Raw genomic sequence first — 15,111 nt, forward strand, 5'->3', positions numbered from 1 at the left:
TCCTGCCCCAATCAGTAGACCACCATTGTATCAAAGTTCATAGTGCTGTCCATCTGCTAAGTGTGGAGGTCTACTTAGCTCTGATCTCTTGGCTAGGATGCAAACAGTTCATTCAGACACATACAAGGGTATCTTACTATGGCCCTTTCCGCACGGGCCACGTGAGCGGGGGTGCACCAGCATAGTCCATGCCTGTGCAGTGCACCCTTCGGGGCCATTCGAATGTACAGCCCCGCTGGCCCAGCAGCCGGTGACGTGGTGTCTGCACAGGCTGCGCTGCTTGTAAATCAAAACAGCCATAGCAATGTCTCCGGGGTTGGAGGCCAGGAGGTGTGTCCTCTGGGCTCCACAGGGTGACAGGAGCCAGCAGGAGGTAAAAGGGCATCAGGAGCGGCATGGTGAAAATGCCGGCTTCCCCCTGATGTTGTTCGCTCGGCACCTGATGGAAGCTGGCATTTTTCAAAAAGACTCGCTCAATGAGCAAGTTGAGAAAACACCATTGTGTGTGTGTGTGGGGGGGGAAATGCCACCACTGCTGCCCTGCAGCATCAGCAGTTGTGCAATCTTCTCCCCCACAATGGCGTTTTTACCGGCCCCACGCCGGTCTAAACAGCCTGTGCGGAACGGGCCTATGTTTCTCCTGACAACAGCCATTGGGTCCTGTCTTAGAAAATTTGTATGAAGTGTGACTAGTTGCATCATGTAAATTTCTAATCATCTTAGTCCTTGCTAGTAGGACATTCCAAGGATCTATTGAAATGAGACAAATAAAATAAACATAACTGATCTTATGCACACCATTACTTCAGTGGTTCAAAAATTATTCACAATCCACAGTCTTTTAGGAATTAGCACAAGATCCATAAATGTAATTATAAAACATGATGATGGTGTTCATAAGCTTTTTGCTAGGTGCTGGGAAACTACAGCAGTACATGGACATTGTACATTGTGGGCATCTTAAGCTCTGTTGAGCTTTAGCAGCTCTATAAGATGCAAGAGGGCAATGATAATACAACTCATCCTGCAGGTTGAAATAGCAGCATGGAAAAAACACCATAGGGATACTGCCACCTAACAGCTGCACAAGATGCCAGTATATAGATCAATCTATGCTTCAGGATTTCACAGAGACATATTACTAGTCACTGTGGGAAACATAATGCTGAACTAGATGGATCTTTGATGTGATTCAGAAGGTTCTTCATATATTAGCCAAGCTGTGATCAAGCAGTCAAGGTATTTTGGTCTAGAGCACAGATGATAAAATATGTTTCCTACACAAACTAGCCAGTATTCAGATAAAGAATGAAATCCACAAAAAGCAAGTTAGATGTGTAAATTTTACAGAGAGGTGGATAAGTAATATCTTTTTGGCAACACAATGTATTCAGCTGCAATAACCTACAGGCCACTTAGATTGTTCCTGTCATTTTCAAAGGAAGTATTAAAAGCCACAGGAACAAAATCATTGGGAAGAATGACAGCTGATTCTGAATGACAGCAACCCAGTAAGATGCACTGCTGTTGTTGCCATGAACAGTATGAAAGCTTCATAATCATGGGCAATAGAGATGTTGGATATTTTCTGAGGAAGCTGCATTGTCCCCGCATAATAACACTGATTTAGGATTCTTCTCCCAATTTCCATAACAGTAGCATCTGCAGAGAGGAGTTTTGTTTCAATAGCTTGATACTCGCCCACAACAGAGAGCACTCAAAGATCAACGATGAGTCAAATGTGTCTGGCAGGTTTGACCAAAAAAAAATGAAAATCAAAACGAAACTTCAAAGGAGAATAAAACTTTGAACAAGGATAAATTAGTTTTTCTGTAATAAAAAAATGTTTCAGATACTGACTTGGTCCCTCTTTTTTTATTTAATTGCATCCATTACATGCATGTATCCTGCATCAATTAGTAGAAATTACCATCCTATGTCTCATGGCCATGATTCCCAGACTTGTGTGTTTGTATGATATAGAAAAGATACCATGCTCCCAAAACACTGGCTCCATATGGCTGTTACCCAAAGGGATGTGTGTTAAGAAAATTTCAGCTAACATCAGATACCAGCTAAAAGATTCCAAACACAACTCATATGTGATGTGAACATTATGACACTGGGACTCCTCTGTTCATGCTCCACCACTTTCTGCATCATACCTTCTCTGTAACGTTCTTTTTAGAGGCCGCAGAAACAGGCGCAGGGCTGGTTGTTCATCTTCCAATCTTTCAATCAAGGAGTGGCATAGCCCCCCCCCCCAATTTCTTTCTCACTGTGGTGTGTCATTTCCCCTAGTCATCCTTCCCCCTCCCTCTGCATCCATCCCTGCTGTTTTCTTGCCTTTTCCTGCTCTCCCTGGCCAATATGATTCCAGCTGATTTATATCTGCTCCCCTGACCACAACCATTCTAGTCAAACCCTGGGCCTGCCTTCTGCTTGGGTTGGCCAGCCCCAACCTTTCTCTCCAACTCAGGGAGTCAAAGAACAGGCAGCCCTCCTGAGGAAGGCCTCATAGTTATGAGAATGAAATGGAGAGCAGGAAGATGTCAACTTGTTTGGGTCCCCACCGTGGAGAAAGGCAGAATATAAATGAAGCAAATAAGTATAGCCTGAAAATGGGGGGAAGGGGGAGATGAAAAGTAGATGGTTGGTGGGTGGAAAAGAGAGAAGAAAACAGGGTAAGGTGAGGTTATAGGGGACTGCCAAGCAGTGACGTAGGTATAGATTTTTTATGGGGGGGTCGGGGGGGCCACACCCCCACACGCCCCTAGGGCATGGCCACGCCTCCCCAAGCCCTGCTCCTGGCTTAGCGCTTATAAAAGCAGCTCTCCAAGGTCGGGGATGGCAGATTGCCCTGCCCTGCCCTGCCCTGCCCTGCCCTGCCCTGCCCCTCCCCTCTGGGCAGAGGCATAGGGGGGAAAGGGAGCCTGGGGCAAAATCTGTGTTTTGGCAGCAGCTGTGATGCTGGAATCCCACCCCCAAACAGCATCACTTTCCAATGAATTGACACAAACTACAGAGCCAAATTCTCCTTTAAATCCACCTTAGAGAGGGAGAATCTGGGGTCCCCTGATTAAACAACATTGAAATTGATAATCTTTGGGAGTGGAATATCCCACCCTGAAACTGACATCCTTTCAATGTGGTGTAGTGGTTAAGAGCAGGTGCATTCCAATCGGGAGGAACCGGGTTTGATTCCCTGCTCTACCAACTGAGCTAATGGAGAGCTTATCGATTTAGATCCAACCCTGCACTCTACATGCCAGCTGGGTGATCTTGGGCTAGTCACAGCTTTTTCAAGAGTTCTCACTCCAGCTCCACCCACCTCACAGGGTGTTTGTTGCTTGAGGAGCAAGAAGGGCAAGGGATTGTAAGCCCCTTTGGGTCTCCTACAGGAGAGAAAGGGGAGATTTAAATCTAACTCTTCTTCTTCTTCTAAACTAGGGACCTCAGATTCTCCCACTTTAAATGCGATGCAGAAGGGTGGATTTAAAGAGAGAATCTGAGAAATTTGGGGGTGCCTGCTGTCCCAGGGTGTAATTGTTAAAGCTAGAGAGCAGCAAACTTTCAGGGTATCTTTAGGGTCTGCCTCCTAATTAATTTCATGATTCAGTGAAGTTTGGTTCAGAAGGTCCAGTTATGGACCCTCTAAGGTGTAGCCCCATCTCCCTGTGGCTCCCATTTGGAAACAATGGGATGGGGTACCCAGCTGGGAGTCATGGCTGGACTCCCTGAACCAAACTTCACAAAACCTAATTGAGTAATATCAGAGACTCTCCCTGATAGAACATCCCAGGTTTGGTGAAGTTTGGACAGGATGTCAAAGTTATGGACCCTCAAGGCCTTAGCCTTCATCTTCTAGCCAGCTCCCATTGGAAACAATGGAGGATGGGGGCACGCCCCAGCACAGGAGTCCATAACTTTGGATCTGAACCAAACCTCCCTCAAACCTAAGATGGCATCAGAGTCCCAAACAATCCCTGAGGGTGTGGTGCTGCTAGCCCGGGAGTGAGCCTAGGCTCTCCAGATGTTCCAGGAACTACAATTCCCCATCCAGCCCTGCCAGCATGGCCCAGTGGCCCATGTGACTGGAACTGATAGAGTGGACCCTAATTTTATCCTAGGCTTTCCTCTGTCTGCTCTGTGTGCCTACAGACCACAAACCAAAAGACACTAAAATGTTTTAAAAGCCACAAGCGGGTGTGGGGCTTGGGACATGAATGGAGGGGGGTTCAAACCTGAGGAACCTTATGGAACATAAGAACATGGGAACTAGCCTGCTGGATCCAGACCAGAGTCCGTCCTGGTCCAGCGCGCATTCTGCTACTACTTCGCGGTGACCCACCAGGTGCCTTTGGGAGCTCACATGCAGGATGTAGAAACAGTAGCCTTCTGCTGCTGCTGCTGCTCCTGAGCACCTGGTCTGCTAAGGCATTTGCAATCTGAGATCAGGAGGACCAAGATTGGTAGCCATGAAATTGACTTCTCCTCCATAAATCTGTCCAAGGCCTTTTTAAAAGCTATCCAGGTTAGTAGCCATCCCACCACCTCCTGTGGCAGCATATTCCAAACACCAATCACCGCGTTAAGTGAAAGTGTTTCCTTTTATTAGTCCTAATTCTTCCCCAGCATTTTTCAGTGGAATGCCCCTGGTTTCTAGTATTTGTGAGAAGAGAAAAATTTCTCTCTGTCAACATTTTCTACCCATGCATAATTTTATAGACTTCAATCCTTATCACCCCTCCAGACGTCTCCTCTCCAAACTAAAGAGAGTCCCCAAGCTGCAGCCCTCCTCATAAAGGAAGGTGCTCCAATCCTTCAATCATCCCTCGTTGCCCTTCTCTACTTTTTTTCTATCTCCTTGATATCCTTTTTTTGAGATGTGGTGACCAAGAACTGAATACAATTACTCCAAGTCTTGGTCCATACCACGTGTCTTTATATAAGGGGCATGACAATCCCTTGCAGTTTATTATCAACTCCTTTCCTAATGATCCCACAGCATAGGTTTGCCTTTTCACAGCTACCATGCATTGAGTTGACATTCCCATGGAACTATCAACTAAGGCATGCTAAAATCCCTTTCTGGTCTGTGACTGATAGCACTGACCCCTGAAGCTGATGTATGTGAAGTTTGGATTTTTTTTGCCCCTATATTGCATCACTTTACATTTTATCTACAGTGAACTGCATTGCCATTTCTTAGCCCACTCACCTAATTTATCAAAGGTCCACTTGGAGCTCTTCGCCAATCTTTGTGGTTCTTACCACCTTACATATTTGAGTATCATCTACCAGAGCTTGGCCCGCCACACTACCCACCTACTTCCAGGTCATTTATGAATAAGTTAAGAGCACTGGTCCCAAAAGCGGATCCTTGGGGACCTCCTTACATCTCTCCATTGTAGAACTTCCCATTATACCCACCTTTGTTTCCCTGTTCCTCAACCAGTTTTTAATCCATAGGAGACTTCCCCTCTTATTCCTTCATTGTAGTTTTTCTCCAACAGTCTCTGGTGAGGAACTTTGTCAAAAGCTTTTGGAAATCAAGTAGACAATGTCCACTGGTTCCCCTTATCCCATGTCTGTTTACCTCAAAGAACTCTGGTAAGTTTGTAAGACAGGACTTGCCTCTGCAAAGCCATGCTGACTCTCTTACTCAGCAGGTCTTGCTTTTCTACATGTTTAATAATTTTATCTTTAATGATAGATTCTACTAATTTACCAGGAACAGATGTCAAACTGACTGGCCTGGGGTCCCCCTAGATCCTTTCTTAAAGATTGGTGTGACGGTGGCCATCTTCCAGTCTTCAGGGATGGAGCCTGATGATTTCAGGGATAAGTTGCATATTAAGGTGAGAAGATCAACCAATTTCATGCCATAGAGCTCTTTCAGAACTCTTGGGTGAATGCTAATCTGGGCCAAGGGGATTTGGTAACATTTGGATTTATCAATGGCTGCCAGAGCGTCTTCCTTGTCACCACCACTATCTTTGCTAGTTCCTCGGATTAAATATCCTAAGAAGCTTGGTTCAGGTGCAGGAATGTTCCTCACCTCCTCTTGGGTGAAGACAGATGCAAAGAATTCATTCAGCTTCTCTGCAATCTCCCTGCCATCTTTTTACTAGCACACCCCTTTGTTCCTTTGTCATCTAACTTGAACCTACCGCAGCCCTTGCTGGCTTCCTGCTTTTGATGTACTTGAGAAGAACTGTTTGTTACTAGTCTTGATGTTACGCAGTATCACGTTCCTCTCATAATCCTTTTTTGCCTCCACTTACAGCTAACTTGCTTCTCTTTTGCCACCATTTGTGATTCTCTCTGGTATTCTTCATCAGTTAAGTTGGACTTGCATTTTCCCACAAAGACATCTTTTTTTCCCTAATAATTTCCTCCAACCTCCCTTGTTAACCATGGTGGCTTTCTTTTTGGACTGGAAGCTGCAGCACCACAACCTGCGGAACACATTCCAGCTGAGCTTTTATGACTGTGTTTTTTAATGACCTCCAAGCACCTTGGACATTTTTGACTCTCTTGATTTTCCCTTTCAGCTTCCTGCGCACTATCCCCCTCATCTTTGAGAAATTTCCCTTTCTGAAGGCGAATGTAACTACATTAGTAGTTGTCACTTGTTCGCATGCAGAGATACTGAATCTGACAGCATTGTGGTCGCTGTTCCCTATCGGCTCAACAACACTGACTTCCCGCACCAGGTCCTGGGTCCCACATAGAATTAGATCTAGGATCACCTCTCCCCTGGTTGGTTCTACAACCCTTACCTATGTCCATGCTGCCAAGATAAGGGAAAGAGGAAATAGTGTAGAGAAAGGGATGCAGGGTATCAAGGATGCCTTACTTTCTTCTAAGAGAGTTGTTCTCCTGTCTCATGCCCAAGACCTGGAGCAAGTTTCTCCTTTGATAACATTAACCAAACATTACAATCCACAGCTGCTAGGTTTTACGAATTCTGTAAACTGTTTTTAGCTTAATTTAAGTTATTTTATGATGTGTAATGTTGTTTTCAGCCACTGTGTGTAATATTGTTTGGCCTGCTGTACACCACCCAGAGCCCTTTGGGGGTGGGTGGTTTAAAAATTTAATATATAAATATAAATAAATAAATATAACCTGGGTAAGAACCAGTCAACTCACAGCACTCAAACACCAAAGCAAATTAGGCTTAATTACAAAGAATTTTTTTGAAAGACAACACTGTTCCAGTGAAATCTCAAAGCACATAAAAATAACACAGCTAACTTCCTATATACACTTACTGAAGGTTCTTACAGCATAGATATTAAGTTCTTGAGGCATTAGCAAATTCAGTTACAAGTCAAGAAGCATATTCAAAATAGATGTAATGGCAAAGTAACCCAGTGGAGCAAGTAATGGTAACAGGTAAAGGAAGAAAAGGCCCTATTATGATAGCCTATATTCATGGCCATTTATTTTTTGACCTTCAACCAATCAGGGCCCTGTCCCAAGAGAGCTTTCTGTTTCAGCTGAAATCAGGAAATCAATTTGGAGGGTTGTTGGGTACCAGTGAAGTGGCCTTGAGCTGGTAACAGTGTTAGGGAAGGCTGCTCTTACCAGTGGCTGACATCTGGCATCCACTGAGGTGAGAGCAGGGTTGCCCAAAAGCACAAGTTTTAACTCCATCCCAGGTATTTAAAGTGCTGCGATCTTTTTCAACCTTAACAGCAAGGACAAATATATGGAGGATATTCACAGCAAATGTAGATTGCCTGCAATTTTACAGACAAATCCAAGGTGCCCCAAGGGGCCATAGAGAGTGTCCTGACATACTGCATTTGTGCATGGTTTGCCAGTTGCGCAGTGGCAGATAGGAAGGCACTCCATAGGATGATTACTACTGCCCAGAGGATTATTGGATGCCCTCTCCCCTCTTTGGAAGAACTCTATAATTCCCACTGCTTAAAGAAAGTTCAGAATATTTTGAAAGACCCGTCTTACCCTGCTTTTTCTTTTTTTGAAATATTACCATCTGGCAGACGACATAGGATCATAAAAACAAGGACAACTAGGCTCAGAGACAGATTCTATTCTAGTGCTGTGGCTATGCTGAACTCCATGGTGTCGCATTGATGAGGCTGTGGCTGTGTAGGGATGGTTAGAAGGGGGATTGTGGAAGATGGGGTGTGAGGACTGCAGAAATGGGCATCGGGGGATGTTTGTATTTTCGTTGTGCGTGCACAATGACATTAAAATATCTATCTATCTATCTATCTATCTATCTATCTATCTATCTATCTATCTATCTATCTATCTATCTATCTATCTATCTATCTATCTATCTACCTACCTACCTACCTACCTACCTACCTACCTACCTGCCTGCCTGCCTGCCTACCTGCCTGCCTACCTACCTACCTACCTACCTACCTACCATGCCATAGAGAGGCAGCTTAGGACAGGCCAAGAGCAGGTGGTCACATGGAAGAACAGACTGTGTTGCAGGTGGCTGCCACATTTCCTGTTGCCTGACAGCAGTGTTCTTATATACATCATGCAACAGCAGCATGGTTGCTGAACCATGATGTTTATAAGTAAGAACACTGCTGCCAAGCAACAGGGATGTGGCAGCCACCCAGAAAGCCCTAGACAGCTTGTGAGAAGACCGAATTTTCATGAAGTCACCAGACTCTGCTCTGTGGCTTGGCAGAGCCAAGTAACTCAAATCCTCCCAGTCTGATTCCTCCAGGATGAGTGAATCCACAGAGAACTAGGAGATGTCAGCAACACCATCCTCATTCACTCATAGAAGTAAACAGGGAATTGGCTCATGCCCTTAAAAGCTGTACTGTAATAGAAAAAGTTATCTATCTGTGCTTCTCTGATGACTGCTAGTCCCCAGAAAACACTAAAGCTTTCATAGCACATAAAACTTGTAAGATGCCATTTTTCTGGTTGCCTTGTAGCAAGAATTTCAAAATTACTCCAGGAACTGTGAGGGAAGGGGAAAAGGTACATTTGTATGTTTGGCTCTAGTCAGTTTCTGCTGCAAACTGGCAGAACCAGGGATTTTCCCCTGGGCTCAGTCCTGGACAGAACATTGTTTATTACTGTGGTAAGTGATATCCTGAAGAGGTTTGAGTGTTCATATAATATACTGCATTTGTACATCATCAGGCATTTTTTTTAAAAAGATATGAAAGGAAAGACGCCTGGGGTGCCTATCCTTGCTGACCTGTCAGGTTGAAAGATCTGTGATGAATATTTGGGCTGCTTCAGGCTTTCACGTACAATGTTGTGTGCAAACAAGTTGTTTTATTGAATTGTTTCTCTAGTTCAGGGGTTGCCCTTGCCCCCTTTTAACACCCTTGTTGGTCAGAGGTTTTTCCATATACTTTAGATATACACTTCTTAAAATGAGATACCGCATTATTTTCTTTTTACAACCATTTGCTTTACGCTACAGAATGATTACACCTGAGTCTTCAACAAAATCATCCCAATGACAATCCCTACAACTCAACATATATTGTTTGTCCATTTGGGTCAGTACCAAAGAGTGTAATGTTGTTTCCATGCACAAATCATTCTTGCAGGCCAGAGGCAATAATCAAAGATACACATGGATAACAAATGTTTACTCCTTGTGTTTTGAATTAACCTCTATTACCTCCACCACAGCCTTGTTTTGTATCCCATTTATTAGGCAAGATATTAAGTGCACAGACATAGGACATTTAAGCAGAACTACCAATGGTTTCTGCAGAAAAACCCAGAAGTCTAAGAGGTTCTCACCATGAGATAATTAGCAAAAGCTAGCCGTACATTAGTACAGCATTAATGTTCTTTCCATTTTAATGTATTGGCTTTAACCTTTCGGGGCAATGAGAACATTTTGCTGTTTGACTTTCAAATGGGTGTTATATTTCCAATAATATGTTTTTCTGCTTCAAATTCTTTGTGGAGAAAATTTTTACAAATCATACAAACAAATTAATGGTTGGGTCTGAAACCACTAAACTAAGGGGGAGGGAAACTGGTATAATTTTTCCACCTCCCACTTCTTCCAGACTTTCATCCTCCTCCCCTCCCCTCTATGAATCAGGTTTTTTTAAATTTCCAGTAGAGTTTCAAAAAATTAAGCGTGAACCTTTTTGTATGATAGAAGGAATCATGCTGGCCTCTTGCTCAAAATATTCTCCCAAGCTCATTGCCAGGAATGCAGGCAGGCTGCCCAGAAGGAGTGGGCAGCAGCTGGTGGATTGCTTTCCAGTTTGTACACACTGAAGTGTTTAAAAGAAAGCTGTACTTCCTTTAATTACAAAGGAGACTGAATCAGTGCTAATTTTAAATTGTCTTAAACATAATGCAGAATAATGAAAAAGGAAATTGCCATGTTGCTAGTCAGATGATAAAGTACATGCAAAAAGGTGTTATAGTTTGTTTTATAAATGCTGAACAATTGGTATAACTTCAGCACTAAACAAGATGTTTAATTGGTAGCTCCACTGGTTTCCTTTAAATCCGCTCCTAAGAACACGAGCTTAAGAGATCTGGCAAACAGTCTGATTTGCAAGTCAGGTATATTCAAGCAATAGCTCCCATTTATATCCAAATCCCTAACATACTTGATTTCAAGAGGAGTTTGGGGCAGCAGCCTATATCACTAAAAGACATAAACTCTTTATTTTTGGAAAGGAAATGTTAGTAGAGAACTGCACCTATCCAGAGCGTTTTCATCATTATCCTCAAACCCTGGGAGATGACTAAAAGTCATATTATGTGAAACTCCTCTTCCTAACTTCAGATACACATTCAGTTGTCTTCGTGCAACAGTAATGATGTATGGTATTAGATTTTGGGTCACCTTGGGTAGGGCATGCAAGGACTTTGCTTGAAATCTGTTTATTAAAAGCAGGATAGCCACATCTATAAGTTATAGAAATTTAAATTAAAAAACAAAATTCCTCTCTCACTGGAAAAAAACTGGGTCAAGTACTTATGCTACAAAATAAAGGCAACCAACAGAAATCCACCAGTTAAATGTTTGTGAATATTTTTAAATGCACATCATACATACTTGAGGCAAAATTAAAAGGATAGTTGTTGCTTGGTTGTCAGATATTGAGTGACAATAGACAATGGCACAAACTCTTTACACTGTAATTTAAACAAATTTGTTAAAGCAAAGATGGTGTGTTTGTGTTTATCAGTTTGCTTTAGCCTCCTCACCACAATTTGTCACTCTTATTTTTCTTTTTGCTGGAGTTTAGCATGTATTAAATTTTCGATTAGAATAAAACAGGAGGTCAGAGCCCCCCTAACAATTTTTAGAACTTCATGAAATGTGAACATAATCCCTATGAGGTCACCAGACCCATTTTATTTTGTTGTTGCAAACAATTAGGCAACACATAAATACAATCAAAGCAAATAAGCCACGTTGAGGCTAAACTTCATGAATGAGTGTGAAAATGTAATTGTGTATGTGTGTATGTATGTATGTTATATATTCTTAAACATAATTGAGTAAAGGTTGGATGAATCAACAACTCACTTTAAACCAATGGAGGAAATGAGTCCTGCATGCTTATTGGTTGGAACTGAGTCCCTCACATTCCAGCTTGCTTGCCCATTCCCCCTCCCACCAGCATCCTTCACATTCCCCCAACTGCCCTCTCCCAACCGCCAAGCCAGGCGGTGGTACAGTGGTGACTCTGCTACCCATTGTCCCACCAGCACCCTTCCCATTCCCCACCCACCCTCTCCCAACTCCCGAACACCATGCCGAGTGGTGGGGTAGCAGAGGCCTTGCCACCTTTTGCATGGTCAGCACCGTCCCCAGTCTTCCACTGTCATATCCCCAATGATGGAAACAAAGTCTCGTTAAACAGTCCTTTATTCAACATCTTGAGAACAGTGTGGAAAAGCCAGAACTGCCTTTTCCTCTCCCAAACTATCAGCAATATCAGTGAGGGTGCACCCCCCATGAGAACTAAAAGCATGAGAACCAAAAGCAGAAATATGCAGACAGTGAGATAAAAATACAAGTCAGTTGGAGTCGGCCTTGGCCCACACCTTCTGGAGAAAAGAAGCAGGGAAACACTACATAATATTCAACTAAATGCCCATCCCCCCAAGCCCAAAGCTGCAAGCAGCCCCAGCATCCTGACATCCACCCACTCTTGCACCCTCCCCATTCCACAGTTCGCTTTCTTCCAATCACATTCTTCCACCACCCTACACATCAACCCAGGATGGTATATGTCTCCCCCTGCCCCCTTTCTCACCCCCCAAACACCAAACCAGGACAAGCCAGATAACTTACTGTTGGTGCTGAAGGGAAAATGAGCTGGCGGGGCAGGGGGAACTAGGAGAAGCGGCAGAAGGAGCAACAGGGGGAGAGGGCCAACAAGATAGGTGTGATGGATTAGGCCCAGGTAAAAGGGTTAATTTTTAGAAAGTGCAGAAAAGCTGGCCTTAGCAACACTTAATGTAAATGTAGACACTTCCTGATTGGCTGGCGGAGACGCAGTTAGCCTAGAGCCACAGGTAGGGGGAGCTAGGCAGAAGCGTTCCTCCCATTGGGCAAGATGGGCAGTTGCCTCAGGCGCAGAAATTTTTAGCCACGTGGGGGGTGCCTGATTCCTAAGCCCCGCCCATCCCTTCCCCCCCACCTGGTGCTTGTGTGAAACCAGCTATGCGAGGGGAGGAAACCTGAGGACAAGCCGATAATGAGTGGGTCTTAGGGGGATGGGAGGGGATGGGGTGGGTGCCTAAACAAAAGGAGCAGCCACTGGGTGGATTGGATTGACTCCTCACTCCAGTGTCCAACAGCTGAGCTCTGGCTTTTCCTTTGCCGCTTTGCTCACTGGCGGCTGGAGGAGAGGGAGACATCAACGAGGTGAGTGGGGCGTAAGAAAGATTGGGAGTTTCAGGAGTTTCGAGGAGAAGGGGGTGGGTGGAGGGTTGAATTTCATGGCTGCACTTGGTGCTTTGTGTTGCTGGGGAAAAATAAACCATTCATTTTCTCTTAGCTCATGTCGGATCTGGACGGATCCTCATTACTTTTCCATTGAAATTAAATGAAACCACCATGAAACCATAGAGCATGTTTTAGTCTACAGGCAGCACCAAAACAATCACGCATCCCACGCTCCATGGTGCCGCTGTGGCACAAAAACATGCTTGAAAAACATGGATTCTCATGGATCCTCATGATTTTTCCCTTGGTCACCTCAAAACCACTAGCACATCACAGCGCAAGACCTTAGATACATGTCTGCACAAAACAATCATGCAGTCCATGCTTTGTGGCGCCACAGTGGCGCAAAAACGTGGTTAGAAAGCATGGATCCCCGTTATTTTTTCCTTGGTCACCCCAAAATCACAACCACATCCCTTCGTCACCCCAAAATCACCACCACACCACACCTCAACCCCTTTGCCATGTGTCTGAACACAGCAATCATTCCTCCCACAATCTGTGGCGCCGCAGTGGCCCAAAAAACTGCTTGAAAAACATGGATCCTCACGGATTGGCCTGGTTTTTTCGCTTGGTCACCCCAAAATCACCACCACACCACACCTCAACCCTTTTGCCATGTGTCTGAACACAGCAATCACTCCTCCCACAATCTGTGGCACTGCAGTGGCCCAAAAATCTGCTTGAAAAACATGGATCCTCATGGATCAGCCTGATTTTTGCCCTAAGTCATCCCAAAATCACCACCACACCACAACACACCCCAACCTCTTTGCCACATGTCATGAGGATCCATGTTTTTCAAGCAGGTTTTTGGACCACCGTGGTGCCACAGGGCGTGGGAGGAGTGATTGCTGTGTTCAGACATGTGGCAAAGGGGTTGAGGTGTGGTGGTAATTTTGGGGTGACCAAGCGAAAAAACTAGGCGGATCCATGAGGATCCATGTTTTTCAAGCAGGTTTTTGGACCACTGTGGAGCCACAGAGCGTGGGAGGAACAATTGCTGTGTTCAGATATGTGGCAAAGGGGTTGAGGTGTGGTGTGGTGGTGATTTTGGGGTGACCTAGGGCAAAAACCAGGCGAATCCATGAGGATCCATGTTTTTCAAGCAGGTTTTTGGGCCACTACGGCGCCACAGAGCATGGGAGGAGCGATTGCTGTGTTCAGACATGTGGCAAAGAGGTTGAGGTGTGATTGGTGTTTGGGATATGCTGCCACAGGAGGTGGTGATGGCCACTAACCTGGATAGCTTTAAAAGGGGCTTGGACAGATTTATGGAGGAGAAGTCGATTTATGGCTACCAATCTTGATCCTCCTTGATCTGAGATTGCAAATGCCTTAACAGACCAGGTGATCGGGAGCAACAGCCACAGAAGGCCATTGCGTTCACATCCTGCATGGCACCTGGTGGGCCACTGCGAGTAGCAGAGAGCTGGACTAGATGGACTTTGGTCTGATCCAGCTGGCTTGTTCTTATGGTGGTGATTTTGGGGTGACCAAGCGAAAAAACCAGGTGGATCCATGAGGATCCATGTTTTTCAAGATGGTTTTTGGGCCACTGTGGTGCCACAGGGCATGGAAGGAGAGATTCACGGGTTCACCGTAAGTTGGAAGTACATCATACACACAAGTCTTGCATGCACTTGGAAGGCATGTTCAACGCAGCTTACTTCACATAGAGTTGCGGCTTAAAAAGGGGCCGAGATAAAAGCTGGAACAAGTCAGAACGGCCTAGAACAGGCATAAAATGAGTAGGAAGACCACAAAAAACTGTGGCATGCATTAGAGGCACTCCAGAACTACAATCTAGAACAAAAAATGCACAAAGAATGTGCATTTATTAACCTTTTCCAGGCTAAACATGCCTCCGGAACAGCAAAAAAAGCCTGGAACAAGCATTAAATGACTTAGAGGACCACAAAAAACTGTGGCATGCATTAAGGCACTCCAGAACTACAATCTAGAACAAAAAATGCAGAGACAAATTGCCTCTCTTACACCGTTCTGGGCAAAAATGCCTCAATAGCCAGCAAATGGCCCGGAACGGTCCGGAACGGCCATTAAACAAAGTACAGGGCCACAACAAACAGTGGCATCAATTAGAAACCTTCCAGAACTACAACCTAGAACAAAAAACACAGACAACC

The sequence above is a fragment of the Sphaerodactylus townsendi genome, linkage group LG01 (genome assembly GCF_021028975.2).
Source record: "Sphaerodactylus townsendi isolate TG3544 linkage group LG01, MPM_Stown_v2.3, whole genome shotgun sequence".
NCBI classification, from domain to species: Eukaryota; Metazoa; Chordata; class Lepidosauria; order Squamata; family Sphaerodactylidae; genus Sphaerodactylus; species Sphaerodactylus townsendi.